The sequence below is a fragment of the Theropithecus gelada genome, chromosome 4, assembly GCF_003255815.1.
Source record: "Theropithecus gelada isolate Dixy chromosome 4, Tgel_1.0, whole genome shotgun sequence".
Classification (NCBI taxonomy): Eukaryota; Metazoa; Chordata; class Mammalia; order Primates; family Cercopithecidae; genus Theropithecus; species Theropithecus gelada.
The window spans coordinates 62,075,293-62,091,705 of record NC_037671.1 but is presented as its reverse complement, the minus strand read 5'-3'; positions in this window follow the sequence as shown (position 1 = coordinate 62,091,705).

Below are 16,413 nucleotides of genomic sequence, written 5' to 3'. Positions count from 1 at the left end.
TTGTTATGTTTTGTTATTTTCGTTGTTATTTAATATTTTCTAATTCCTTTAGTTTTCGAGATCAATACACTCCTCAATATATTAGTTTTCAGCCATTCATTTTTACAAATTTGTTTATGGATATAAATTTTCCTCTAAACACTTGATTTGTAGCATTGCATAGGTATTGATATAATATTTTTTCATTATCTTTCAATTAAAATATTGTCTATTTCTAATTGTTATTGATTCTTCAATCCATGGATTATTTATAAATGTGTTTTTAACTTTCCTAATAATTAGAGATTTTCTTGTTATTTTCTTACCCATTTCTATGTGCTTTCAGGAGTAGAGAGAGATAATTATCTGTAAGCTTTTTATTCTTTGAAATTTGATGATACTGGCTTTAGGTTATAGAACCTATAAATGTTCTATGATTATTTGGAGATATGTTTCACATGCATATGAAAAGAAGTTGCTATGCACAGTATTTTAAAAATGGCAATTCAACAAAAACTTTTACTTTTTAAAATAATCTTCTATATCCTTACTGAATTCTTAATATATTTTCCCTGAGTTACTGAGAAAAATGTATTAAATCTCATTTGCTGTTGTTGATTTTTCTATTTCTCCTCATCCTATAAAGTGTTGCTTTTTATACTTAGCAGTATGTTTACAGAGCTATAGTACAATTGCTATTTATACTCACTGAAATGTTCTTTGTATCTCTATGAAATATATCTCATAATGTCTTATAATAAATTTGTCTTAACATTTAATTTGTTTGATATTGAGATATTCTTATATTTTTTGATGTCTATGTGTAGTACGACTTGTTCACACTTCTACTTTTTAATTTTCTCCATTCTTACTTTTTTAAGATGTCTGTTTTAAAAACATAATCAACATTCTTTGTTTTAATATAAGTTGATGAAAGCCAGGTGTAGTGGCTCATGCCTGTAATCCCAGCACTGTGAGAGACTGATTTGGGCAGATCACCTGAGGTCAGGAGTTTGAGATCAGCCTGGCCAACATAGTGAAACCCCGGCTGTACTAAAAATACAAAAATTATCCAGGTGTGATGACGGGTGCCTGTAATCCCAGCTGCTCAGGAGGCTGAGGCAGGAGAATCACTTGATCCCAGGAGGTGAAGGTTGCAGTGAGCCGGGATGGCACCACCGCACTCCAGTCTGGGTAACAGAGTGAGATTCTGTCTCAAATAATAATAATAATAAAATATCTATATATGCTGATAACAATCTCCCCTAAACTGGAATATTTAAAAATTTATATTTGATATATTTACTAACTTATTTTAGTTAAAATCCATAATCTGCTTGTCTTGCCTATTCTATGTCCTTTTTCTCTCTCCTTAAGTGATGTTTTAAAAAGAATCATTCTTGGTTTCCTTATCAGGTATGTGTGTGTGTGTGTGTGTGTTTATATATGTGAGTGTGTGTACATATATATATATATTATATATATATAAAAAATTCCATGTTTATTGGTTACCCAACAGACTGTAAATTTCATCTCTTTTATATTTGACACTGACATAAAATATGACCTTAATTTTGGGATGACATAAGAAGCTTAGAAAGCTGTTTCTTTTATCTCCTTTCACATGTTGTATCACTATTTTCATATATTTTTACTCTACTCATATTTGAAACTTGACAAGATGTTACTGCCATTCAATAGAGCAAATTCTCATTTATGTTTCCTAATAAACTGATCATTTTAATAGCTTTTAACTCTTTTGTATACATCCTAGATTACAATTATTTCCCCAGGAGAACTCACTAAACATCTCTTTATTCAGGTTCATATCTGATTAACATATAATCTGTTAAGTTTTTTACTACATTTTAATTTTGAAGGATAAATTTTATTAGTTTTAGAATTCTAGCCCGATGGTTATTTTCTTTCAGCACTTTGATGATGTTATTTTATTGCTTCCAGAATCCCATCATTTTTGCTGTGAATTCAGCTGTCAGAATAACCTTTGCTCGTTTGAAGGTAATGTGTCTTTCGCTCCCCACTTGATGACTTTATGGTTTTCTTTTGTCATTGGTTTTACTTTTACTCTGATGCTTCTGGCAGTGACTTCCTTTGTATTTATCTTAGCTTGCATTTGAAGAGCACCTTAAGTTTGGGGTTTTCTACTTTCATCAGATCTAGAAAATTTTTGGCCTTTAGATCTTCTAAAAATGTTTCTGCTTTGTATTTTTTTCTCTCCTCTGTGTCTCCAGTTACATTTATGAAAGACTTTCACCATTTTTTATGTACATATCAGGCTCTTGTAACTACATTACAACCTTTATTCTCTACATTCGAATATTTTTCTTCTGGATATTTTCTCCTAATTCAGTGATCCCTTCTTCTTTTATGTCTAATCTGCAGTTAAGTCTTCTAGTGTATCTACATTAAGAGAAAATATCCTTCATGTCATCTGTGTAAGTCTGTTCTCACATTGCTATAAGGAACTGAGACTGGGTGATTTATGAAGAAAAGAGATTCAATTGACTCACAGTTCCACAGGCTGTAAAGAAGCATGGCTGGGAGGCCTCAGTAAACTTACAATCATGGTGGAAGGCGAAGGGGAAACAAGCACGTCTTACCCTATGGGAGGAGAGAGAGAGAAGGAGAAAGTGCCACACACTTTTAAACTATCAGTCCTCATGAGAACTCACTCACTATCATGAGAACAGCAAGGGAGAAATCTAACCCTATGATCCAATCACCTCCCACCTGTCCCCTCCTGCAATCTGACATGAGATTTGGATGGGGACACAAATCCAAACCATATCATCATCTTTTTCTTTTCTTTTTATCTGATAACTACTTTTTAGATTACTTCTTAGTTAGATTCCATGTGTTTGCTTGTTTGCTTTTCTCACTTTTTGTTACTTCGATTTTATCTTCTGGCATCCCAGTAATTAAAAATATATATATTATTGGTCATTTTAAATGAAAATAAATTGAGACTCTAAATACAGTTCTCTGTCTCTTAAAAAATATTGTTATATCATGTTGTTAGATGTAGTTAGTTGTGCAGATTAGTTTATTTCATTTTGGGATTGAGTTTGGTCCCAGCTATACTCCATACTTGATATTTTATTATGGCTAGTTTAATTCCAATCCACTTTTACTCTTATTTGTAGCACTGCAGGATCGTGTGTGTGTGTGTGTGTGTGTGTGTGTGTGTGTTGTTTGTGCTATCAAGACTTCCAATACATACTCGGCTCTCGTGTACATTTTTTTTTTCCCACTCAGCACTAGAAAACTCCTGAAAGCTCTCCTCTGCTTCCTAGCCTATTAGCCATCACTCTCTCAGTGTTAAGCCTGTCGTTTCAGTACCACTTAGAAACCAATAAATGTCTTGACTTTAAAAAGTGCCTTCAAATGCTGGACTCATTTCAAAGTGCTTTGTTTCACTTTAACATATTAGTTCTCACTGAGTTGGTGGCCCAGAAACTCGAATTTTGTTTTCCTGATCCACAGCATTGTGGAAAGTTAGTATCTGCTTATCGGCTATTGCCACCACTTTCTCCTTGGATTATTATTTATCCCTTTCAAAATGATGACAGCCTTGTTGGGGGGGGGGGGGGGGGGATATTGAATAATTAAAATCTGCTTCAAAATTATTTTCTTTGTGATTTTTGCTCTTCAAGCCCTGGATGTTTTGGTATACCTCTGATGTCTTCAATGAGATACTTTTTAGATTTTTCAGTTATTCTCAATGAAGAGCTGATAAGGAGAAAGTTAATATGCCATTATTCTACCAGTTCTTTTATTATTTTTATTCATTAATTTTATGTACTAAATTCCACATCCCTCAGCTTCACTTTTACAACGAAATTTCATAGTATACACATTGCAGAAAGTCTTTTACATATTCTACCTTATTTTCATATTTAGAATCTCCAATACGTAAACAGGGAAAACACATCTCAGAAAGATTGTCTTGACCCTTAAGTCAAATTAAGGGAATAATTTGGGGGGGGATCTATTTACACTAATCCAAAATTACTTTTTCTTTGTGTTTCCCTGGGTTTATCCCCTCTATATTTGGGAAAACTTTATGCATTCTCTAATAGTGAAGAGTAACATTTTTGTACTATATTTTGCTCAAAAGTATAGTGAATTTTGCTCATGCTGCTGCGCAAAGTCAGAGAAAACAGAAATGAAGAACGAGGCAATAGTTCCTGCTTTCTTTTAGTTGGGAAGTATGCTTATCTGTGAACTTTGTCAAAGGATAGGGACAAAAGAAAGCGCATGGTGCTGTTTTTGTTATTTGTGTCATTGTGACTAGAGGGTATGGCACTATAATAACAGAAAGTGAAAGTGCCTTTTCAGTTGATAAGAGAAAGGGGGAGAAAAATAGCACTAACATTACAATTCTCTCAAGGGAGTTTATCAAGCATGGAAGACATTTTAGGTTCATGCTTCTGCAAAATCTTACCTTTATTTTTATTTCACCTCAGACCTCATCTATTTGGGCAGATTTAATTCCAGAAGGAGTAGCCAAGAATGAATCTTCAGAGGCTGAAATGCAAAAAAATCCCAAGGCACCAGAAAGGTTCTGTTCGGTTCCTATTGTCACCTCTTTTTAAATGATCCACTTATTACTGGTTAAATTTTAGTTCTCAGGATGCCAATGTGATATTTAGCAGAGCATTTTACCTTTAAGGATACAAAAATTCTAGATGCAATTATGAATGACCTTGCAGTGGTAAGCCAGCACACTCCACAGAATCAGTAGCCAGAAAGGATTCAGTAGTGATTCCAATAAGGTGAAAAAGAACTTCGTGAAGAACGGGAGCTTCGAAGGAAGGAAGATGATAGTGAAGAGTGGGAGGATGAGCAAGTAGATTAAACAGAAGTCATACTGTTGTGGCTATGCCAGACTGTTCATGCTGCTTTTGAAGCTGAAATTTGATTCCCACAAAAATGACAGATGTTGCAGTTTTGGCCAATTAAGGGACAAAAAACTCTAATAATTGTATGCTCTGCTGGCTATATAACAGGAATTTGAACGCCAGTCAGGGAGTCAGTGACAATCAAGTGTGAACATGCAGCTTATTGCTAGGTAAGAAAGAAATAAAGAAAGGCATCAATACAAAAAAAAAAAATCTACATTCATAAATAAGAACGTACAGATGAAATACAAGTTACAGAAAACATTTTACTATACAAAAGTCAGAGAGAAACAACTTGCATGTCATGTGTAATGCATGTAATTTTATGTTCATTTTCAACTGGGTAAAGTGTTATCTAAATGTTAATTCCAACATTGCATCTGAAAAATAAAATTTTTAAGAAGATAATCATTAACTCAATAAAAAATTTTACAAATATATTATTTCATTTAGTAGATTATCTCCCATTACTTTCTTTGTTTCTCTTTCTCTCTTACACACACACCACAAACACACACACATGCACACATATAAACACACATAGACATGTTAGAAACTGTTAATTATTACTAGGGCTTTTCCAAGATCAGCAGTATAGGGAATATGAAAACATGGGTCTCTGTATCTCTTTTACCTTCTTTATTTCCTAATTCCTACAGTGATTCTACAGAGAAACCCTGATTTAAGTTTTATTTGATGGGATGTGGACAATATATCCTCTTGACACTGCTAGTACTTGGCCTTCAAGTAAAAATACATTGCATTATAAATGAGGAATGGCAGGATCACTTAAAACAATTAGTTCTAGAAATTTTGGAATTTTTGATTCAATGAGCATTCTACAGTTTGTCTACTCCAAGTTTCTTTTTTACAGAAAAGTTCAACCAAGACAAAAGTTTTTGTGACTTGCCCAAGTTCCCATGACTTCATAGATGTGGAACAGGGAATAATGACATTTACACATTTATACTAGAAATTATATACAGTTTATAGCTATGCCCAGAGATTTATATAAATATGACATAAATTGCTTTGTCATTCTCTCTAAACTTATAACTGAAACCCAATTAAAATGAGTTTGAGGGCCTGGCATGGTGGCTCACCCTTATAATCTCAGAACTCTGGGAGGCCGAGGCATGAGGATTGCTGGAGCCCAGGAGTTCAAGACCAGCCTGGGCAACATGGAAAAACCCCATCTCTACAAAAAATAGAACAATTAGCTGGGCATGGTGACATATGCCTATCGTCCCAGCTACTTGGGGGGCTGAGACAGGAAGGTTGCTTGAGCACAGGCAATCAAGGCTGCAGTGAGCTGAGACTGCACCACTGCACTCCAGCCTGGTTTCACAGAGTGAAACCCTGTCTCTCCTGCCCCACTTCAAAAAGAAATATTTTTTTTCTAAAAGATTGACATGGTTCATTTTTCATCTGTATAATTGATTATGATCCCCTTTGGTGATTGTCATTCAAACCGATAAATTCTATTTCGATGTTGACAGCAAAGTTTCAGCAACACAAGGAGACTGTCAATCATCTCTTTCTAGCACTTATGTTGAATTAGAGTACATATATATGAGTCTCTTTATGTACTGAGTATAGATCTCCACAGATCCCATAATATTGAACCCTTGTAAATCATACCTCTGTAGACTATGAAAATACTGTTTATGCATGTACTCTAGAAGGATCCTCAAATGACGTATTGCACAAGACAGAGCGATCACCATAGTGAATGACTATCTCAAAATGTCGGCTGTTCTTATGTATGTATAACCTAAACTAGAATTGAAAGAATTTAAGCAGCATGGGACTGAATTCAAGGTCAAATGAAAAATTTACTTATGGGACATGTATTAGGAAATCAACAGCATTTTATAAGCAGCGATTATTTTTTAATCATCATGTCCAACAAATAGCCAAATCCCCTGGCAAGGCAAGCTGGATTACATTATATGGTAGATAGTAGGTTGTCTCAGTTTTGAAGTGTTCCAAATTGAACACATGCAATCATGACTTAATAGTACTTCACTTCCCAAAAAATATAGTGCCAGTTAGCCATGTGCTTTTGTTCTGTCAACTCTCAGTTCTGATATGTTTGCTCCCAGGGGTGTTCCTTTCTTCAATTGCTTTATCTAATTCTGTTCAGCAACCCCAGGTCAGAAATCATCACCATTCTATCCTCAAGAACTCTTTATTAAGTATCCCTTGTAGTTTCGCCTGACAGGTATCCTTTCATTTTTACACACTTACCCCTTTAAGACTAAGCCAGAAAACAACACATTTCAAATGCTTGTGCACTAATAACTAATTGTATTCTTTCCTAAGGCAACAGCCTTCACATAACCTAGTCTTCTATCACTTTGCTTACGTGATGCTACTATTTCCTGATGTACAAGTTATTTTGTTGCTTGTTATTTTGTGCTGACTGGATTGCCTGCTCAGGTGCTTGTTACCTAGAAGTGTTATATTTTTATTTCTTCTGCGCCTGCTTTAACATGTCTTATCTCATCCCACCTACAGTTGTTTATCTCCTTAGTAGTTAAATTCTGCTCATCTTCTTCAGATCTGTCATTTCCTCAAGCAATCTTTGTTGACCTTAACAGCACTGCACAACTGTAATTTCACCTTTATTTCTGTGATTATTTGATCCACGGCCCTTTCTTCTCACTTGACTGTTTTCTTCAGGAGGGTACAATTTCCTTCTGCCCTGGCTTATGCTGTTTCTCTGTTACATGTCCCATAATCAGGGTTCAGAAATGTTGATTGAATTAGGAAGTTAGTGAATACAAATCATGCCAAGTTAATACCGCTGACAGTTGTTTTTGATGAGTAATGTGTATATTTTTCTAAATAGCATTCTATCTCTTACACACTTTATTAGGACAACGAACATGATTAACCACTATGCATACCTTCTATGTGCAGGCACTAACTGTGCTGGGCATTTTACAGATGACTTGTTCTAGTATTTTTCACATAAAAAAACCTGATAATATAATTAAAGGGCTTTTCGAAGATCATGAACTTACTAAGTAGTAGATTTCAACCAAATTGTATCTAGAACCAGAATTGATACTCTTTGTATGTATGACAGCATGCCCTAAATAGAAGCAAAATATGTTTAATAAAGTGCATACCAAAGTATACTTATCAAAAAAGAAAAATAACCCTTGTTTGGCCTTCTGAGTGGCCCCATTTTGCTCTCAAGTTTGTATAAAGGAGTTAAAACTTAAACGTTTTTATAATTATATTTCACAGAACAAAAAATTAGCCTTCAAATCCCACAGGTGAGCAGTTTGCAGAATGCTGGGACCCAGTGGTAAAGTGACCTGAGTTCTAAAGTTTGGAGGGCAGGATTCATGACCTTTCATTCCACCACTTCAAATTGAGGAGCTACAATATTTTGTAACTTCACATTTTATATAACATGGTATTTGAAAAAAAAATTCATATTCTGCCACCAAATAAACAAAACCCATGGCAGTTTGATAAGTTTGAAAACCAAAAAAATAGAGAATAAATGTTGAGTTCTGGAATAATTCCTTCTGAGATAACCCAGTTACAGCTGAAATCAAATGGAAAAACTGAACTCCGTCAACGATATGAAAAGAGAGGGTCCCCTTCTCTAAAGAAAGACATTCAAACTGAACAGAAGGCTTCTCAGGCTGCAGAAGAAATGACTCCCAGAAAAGCCTCACCAAAAGGAATCATTATTCCCATGGGAACTCTATAAGCAGCAGCAAGAAGTAGAGAGAAGCAGAGAGAAGTTGAAAGACTGGTCCTTTCAATTAGAAGCTGTGTAATCTGGGGCAATTTACTTTCTTTCTCTGCATCCAGACTCTCTTAAATATAAAACTGAAAAATCAACTCACAGGATTTAGTAAAGATTAAAATATTTAATGTATATACAAAATGTGGTACATTGTTATTGATAAACACTTAATGCAAATTAGGCAATTCATTAAGAACATTAACAAGAAAAATGTTAAGCATTTAGTCTCAAAGGAGTCACTTTGTTAGATGTGATGGGAGTTGCAAAGAAACCTGAGTCATGGTCAGGTCATCCAGGTTTGTACAATATATTTGGAGAGAGAATTCAGAGAGCAGACTGGAGACTTAGGGATAGAAAGAGAAATGTATACAGACTGAAATATTTAATCAATGACCACAGCATTATCCATCAGGAAAAAGATTACTCCTGCTGTTAATGAGAGAAGAACAACTCAACTAATATCTCAAAATGTGACAGAGTATTGTTCTGCCCACAAATTTGTTTTATTTTATTTTTAGGCTGAGGGGAAATGGAACAGCTTTGTTTGTTTTCACTATTAACTCTGTATGTACAGATTGTTTCTATTTTTCCATCGTAAGTAGTTTACATTTTATTTCTAAATTTATAGATTTTAAGATGCTTCTTTTATAGAATTTTTCTTACTGTAGTCTCACAAGGATCCTAGGAAATAGCAGGCAACTATGATTTATATCAGGACGGAAAAATACAGAGTGATTGTCACCGGGGAAGGCCACACAGTGTAGGGTAGAACAGTTCCAGATTTTCAGAATTTAACCTCATGGTCATTAGTGGAATTTGTGGTATTGTTCTTTCTTCTGAGTTGTTCATCATTGCCTCAGATTTACAATCATAAACCCTCCAACTTTGTTATTAAATGTTTAATTAATTTCACAACCCTTACTTGCCCTTGCAGCAAAATGATGCCCCCTCTCACAATGACAACACTGCTTAATTCACCACAGGTAATGTATAACTTAGAAACTTCTATGGACTACTGCTACATGTAATGGCATTTCAAGCAGGTTGTTTGACATCCTGTAGTTGTTTAACTGTCTACATGTACTGTCCATTATAATTAAGACTCAAAGTTTAACTGACACTAAGAAACCACCTAATGGCAAAGCTGAAACTGACTTGCAGTGCCTGGAAACCCGGCATAAACTTTTTATGCTAATCTCCACTTTGCCATATTTTGGATAGTCAGGTTCTCAGATGAAGTCTTATCTCTAGTTGCTTTCCCATGGGGTGAAGGAAATGATACTTGAAACATCTTTGGATGCTTTAGATTCTGCAGAGGGCCTTGTGTATAGTAGTATGGGAGCCAGAGGTGACTGAGAATATATTATAAATTGGGGTGGACAGGCTAGAATGATCTGAAAGTGATACACTTGAATATTTAAGTTGCTATAGCCAGACAATACAAAAAAGGACAAAGTTCATTGGTCGGTGCATTATTTCATCATTGATTTTCCCTGCCACTTCCTTTCAGCTCATTGATTTCCATTGCTGATTGAGTCATGTTCATCTGCTGCAATGAGGTCACCTCATTTCCCTTTTGCTCATTTTTTTCTGACTACTCGGCACTCCTCTACATGTGTGTGTCACTCCCACTAATCTCAATTGTCTGCTGTCAACAGAGTGAAATACTTTATGCACAATGGGCCATGAGATTCATGGTGGGTGGTGCAGGCAGACACTGCATAAAACTTAAACAGAACATTCTCATATACTCCATTGTACCTTGCAGACATTTTGGAGTTGTTTCCCCTATATCAGATTTAAAGGCATGCAATGATTGTGGTCCCCAGTGGTCATAAAGCAATACCCCCTAAGCCTAGCAGAAAGGAATAATGCCCTCATCTCTTTGAATACAGATGTCACAAAATAAGCACCTCCTCAAGGTCAGAATACTCTTTATTTCATGCCTCACTATCTAGTGCCCTTTCATTCAGCAGCTATACAAGATCTTGTTTCTATTGAGAAATGTTCAACAGGTGAAAGAAACAGCTGTCTTTTCAAGGAAGGTAGCAGTCTGTATCATCTGTTTCAAAGATTTGGATTTCATTTACTAGGGAACCCATTTCAAAATCAGTCAAATATGTTAATAAAAGCGTCAGAAGGGTATGAGTACGTCAATTATGTCTTTACATAGAAGGCATACATATATCTTAATTTAAGGTGTTCTTTATTCATAGCTCCAATCCTTAGGAAAATAAAACCAATTGGATATCTGTCCAGCTTTATGTTATTCAGATTCTAAATGCATTAGTGACAAGGCAAGCTGTATTCATTCCTAGTTTAAAATCATAAACATACCCACAAAGAAAACAACAAAACCTTTCAGATCACAGAGCTACCGCTTTTAGTGAGATTTTTTTTTCCAGGTTAAACAAACCTGGAACATAATTGAAGATTATGCCTTTGAATTTTTTATACCATTTGAAGATGTGATTTACTTCATGTTTAGTAATCGGCCATGTGGGTTTCGGTTCTAAAATTTATTATTCAACATTTAATAAGACTAACAGTATTAAATACTAATCAACTTTTAATAAGAATTACAAATGCTATCTCCTTGTTCAAGACAAGAAAAGCAATCACTGTAATCAATCAGGTAGTCTAATCAATTTTCAAAATGAAATTAACCATGCATCATGTTGGGGGGAAAAAACAAACCTTGAAGAATAGTATTCTATGTCTTTGCTACAAAGAAGGTAAGCTCAATTTTAGAAAATGGTAATAGGATATTTAGTTTCCACATGATCTAATTACTCTGATGAGTTTTTAAAGGGTTACTGAGATTTATTCTTAAAAGTCTTTTCACTGACTTGAAGGGGGATTACGAAGAGTCGATAGATACGCATTATGAGATGTGATATAATGTCTGCAATTTTTCTCCACGTTAGTCCATATACAAATTATATCAGAAACTGAATTTTAATCACTCTAGTATTTACCCGCTTCCTAATATGGTATAAACCATACAATAGTTTAACATACAGGAATATTTTATTAATATTAAGTACAAGGATTCTTGTATTTAGAAATAATAAGAAAACTATTTAAATTGCTGCCCTAATAAACATTTTTTTCATATAATTTTTAGGTAAGTTTTCTCAAATAATGACATGTTATATAAAGGTAAGTAATCCAACTCATTCATCTAATATAGGATACAGGAATATTCTGTGCTAAGCTACTTGCTGGGCGTGAGGAACACAAATAAGAAACAAATTGACGGCACTTACAGAACTAAAGACCATGGAGGAAACGGTCACGTAAACAATGAGAAACAAGTTGCTAAGTGCAAGTATTTTGCAGGGAATCATACATAACTGACTAGTTAAAAAGAGTAAGTTTCTGTAACTATTTCACAGAGAGGTTAGTCTAAATTGTTAATAAAATACTACTACTAACAAAAGTAACTTTTATTGAATAATTAAGTGCTAGCTGCACTCTATAGTTTAGATACACTGTCTCCTTTCATTCTCCCATGAAATGAGTGGGCTATTACATTTATTTTAAAGATGAAGAAATTTGAGGTTCAGAATGTTTGAGTAACCTGAGCAAAGTCACACAGTTACTAATTTGTGAACATAGTATAGTAAACCATGCATTTGACCCTGAAATTTCCTACATGGATCTCCTGGATGCTTAACTGCCTTGCTGAGACAAACTAAAACTGAAAGTTCAAAAGCCCCCACTTAACTTGGACTTCAATATGAATCACAAGCCCATGTAAAATACCCTAAGACATTGTTTACAATTATTTGAAAATTATTAACATCTAACATCTAACAGTGTGATGCATATTTTAAATGATCTAATTTATTATAAAAAATTCAAAGATATTTGGATTTACCATTGACATTAATGTTGCTAACTCTATCTGCATAACAAATATGCTTTGCTGAAGCTATTAACTTTATATAGACATCTATAAAAAAGGAGATTTAAAAAAGAGAGCAGGCATACTTGACAGCAAATCCAATATTATCTATTAAGAGTACACACTTGACATGACAATACTTGAATAAGAACAAATAATAATCAGTATCACGTGACATGAAGATACTTTTTCAAAATAGCATCTGGCCTTGTTACTGAATAGACTCCTCAAAATCACTGAGGCATGCAAATCTAAAACCCTCCAAACTCCGTTAAAATTATTTCCAAATGTTTTCTGATGCTATCATTTTTTACACAAAGAATTATTTTTCAATGATACTATTTTTGACAATATATAGTCATATCCATAAATAACAATTACAGGTAAAGTATTGGTATAGAGAGGAGGAAGCATTAATATTTGTATATATCATCTCAATCAACCTCCGAGTCAACCTTGACGTCATTATGTCCATTTATTCAGACACGGAATGTTAGATGGCAGAGGTTAATGAATAGGCCAGAGTCTTGTTATACAGTCAGTTGTCAGGGGAGTCAGGATCTATACGTAAAATGTATGACTGAACTCCATACATTATTTTTCACAATATATTGTTTCCTAAGCTTATTTTTTTCGTAAATTAACTAGATCACTTGGGGTTGTTTACAACACAAAATTAAGCATTAAAATTTACATAATATAATTCAGACTCTAGAGGTCTTATATCTCAACAAATATATGACACACACATATATTTTACAAATTGTTCTCCTTCATTGTCTATAATCTTCAAATTTCTGCCTCTCAATATCAGGCACCAAACTTACCAAATAAATTGTAAATGCCTAGCAGGCATGTTCCTGGCCTAAGTATGTGCCTAACATCCACAGTGGAGGTATCTGCAGCTTTGGTGGACAGCTCCATACACAGCAGGAATCATTCCCTCTTAGATGACTAACGTCTCTCTCTCTCTCTCACCTGGTTTATTGCTGTTAACATTAACGCATATTCAGATCTCCCCTGCCCTTATCATTTTCCATCTATCTTTACACATGTAGCCTTTTCACAAATATATATACAAGCCCCAATCTATACATGCTACTCCAAGTAATGAGTCAAGAGTGTTGTACTACAGGAACAAAGCCCTCATCCTCATTATGTTCACATTTTCATGGTGGAGATAGAACACTGCATTTAAAAGTCCCTGAAGCAATACAAGTTTAGGCTGCAAGAAAGACAACAATCAAGAAAGCCTTTGAAAATTTAACCCAATAAACTATGTTAATGACAATAGTGTTAATGGAGCTGGGAGACTAAAGGGCAAGATCAGTTTGGCATAATTCTGCAGTGGCCTTGTTAAGTTAGAAATACCTATCATATGCAAGTAGAAATGTCAAAATGGAACTGTAATATATAAATTTTGTGCTCAGGGGAAAGGCCTGACCCTGAGATATAAACTGAGGAATTGTCTGCCTATAGATGGAATGTAAAGCCATGAGACAGGTGTGATAACAAAGGGAGAGAAGATAAATAACAAAAATATATGGGTTAAGGAAAATGGTTAGTATTTGAATCTTTAGACAAAGGTTCTAAACAAAGGAGGAGTAACCATAAAGGGAGACTCAGAACTGTGGGATATGAATGCAGTTAGGAGAGTAATGTGCTACAAATCGAGTACAGAAAGTGCCTGAAAAAAGTAGGCATGGGCAATCATGCCCTATGCAACTAAGAAGTTTAAATAAGCACAAACATCAATACTGGATTTCACATGAAATGTTGGTGACCCTGACACGGATAGTATCAGTGAAGTGAGGAGGACAAGTCTCACTGAATAAAGCAAAAAGGGACAATATAATAAAAAAGGAAAAAAATCAATGACAGGGAAAAAATAATGTAAAATATATTTCAGACGCATAAAAGATTGGCCAACACCAAAAGCAGATGGAAGAGGCAAATAAAGAAACTAGAGTATTTAAAAAGGAAAACAGACAAAATATATTTTAAATAAAATAGTCATAAAATAACATGGGTGTGGAACATAGAATCTCTCATGCACTGCACTAGTGTTTACAATGTAAAGTAGCAGTCATTTTGGAGAGAAATCTAGCAGTACTTATAATTCCTACATGTGCTGCCAAAGCAAGCAGAGTACTTATAATTCGTATGCATGTGTATGTGTGCCAATAGATGTACTTTAGTAAGTCTGTTAACTGATTTGTTGGTTAATTGTAAAGACTTTTCCCTGAGTAAACCTTCAGAGCAGGGGAGAATAATTCTCATGCAGGTTCAAAAACGAAGGCATATGAAGTTCCAGTTCTCAGCATTGTTTTCGTTATGAGGACATCTCTGGATCTAGATGTGCATCATTGGAGAACACGGATAACATGTAATAGAAAAAAGAAACACTGCAGTTCCAAGTAACAATTTCAATTAAGCTTGGATATATAACAGCAATGTGGATAAATGTTAATGACGTACATAGAAAATTTGAGAAGCACAGCGTGGTCTATAAAACATACTGCATGTATGGACTAAAACTGCATGCACAATTAATGACTCCAAGTTTTATGTAAACACATTCAAATTAAATTTTAATCACAAATGGTTGCTAAAGAGGTGTGGGTGAAAGGTGATGAGGAAGAAGCAGAAGAAATACAAGAAAGGACCTTTGTAAGGATCAATGCTGATGGTGTGTCACAAATTGGTCAATAGGATTAACAGAACCTTCTGCATTTGCATTCCAAAAACAGATAAAATGGGAGTTTGGACAAGCAGATATAGAAGAAATAATAACTCTTTAAAAATATTTTGTAGTAAAGACGATAAAGAAATGATGAGGTAGATAAAGGCAGTTGGAGGTCAAAAGAGATTTTTTCAGGCAGAAGATTTGTTTGCATATTTGAATACAGAAGAACATTAAAGGGATGGAGGAGAGAGTACAACAGAGAGGAAGAAATGTTCCTGAAGGGATTGAGGGAACTTTGGTCAACAGTAGTATATGATAAAACAAGATTCGGTTTAAAACTGGAGGGGTTGGCCGGGCCCGGTGGCTCAAGCCTGTAATCCCAGCACTTTGGGAGGCCGAGACGGGCGGATCACGAGGTCAGGAGATCGAGACCATCCTGGCTAACGCGGTGAAACCCCATTTCTACTAAAAAACACACAAAAAACTAGCTGGGCGAGGTGGCGGGCCCCTGTAGTCCCACCTACTCGGGAGGCTGAGACAGGAGAATGGCCTAAACCCAGGAGGCGGAACTTGCAATAAGCTGAAATCCGGCCACTGCACCCCAGCCTGGGCGACAGAGCGAGACTCCGTCTCAAACAAACAAACAAACAAACAAACAAACAAAAAAACTGGAGGGGTTGGCATAAGATAGGGATAAGGACATTTCTCCATGGCAACAAGAAGAAAAGAGAAGATTGTTGAGTACTGATGCAGATAGGAAATAGAAAAAGAATTGGGAGGATAAAATAGCTGTCTTCTGTTTGCTTCTATTTTCTTAATAAAAAAGAATCACTCCGTCAGTTGAGAATAACAAGTGGAAAATGAAAGCTGCAGGACTACAAGGTGAAGAGATGTGAAACTGAAGAGAAAATGTGAGAGCACAAGAAATAAAATTTCCAAGGGGAATTTGGTAGGATTGTTCTTTTTAAATTTTTATTTTAAAAAAATATTCCTGTAGGCACTTTTCCCTGTTTCAGTATAGATTAGAGCTAAGTAGAGGCTGAGCTGCACTAGACCTGGGTTTTTCCACATGAACATATAGACATATTCAGTACTTGTATTACTGTGTCTCTTAGCGGAAGTAAACATATTTGACCACAAACTT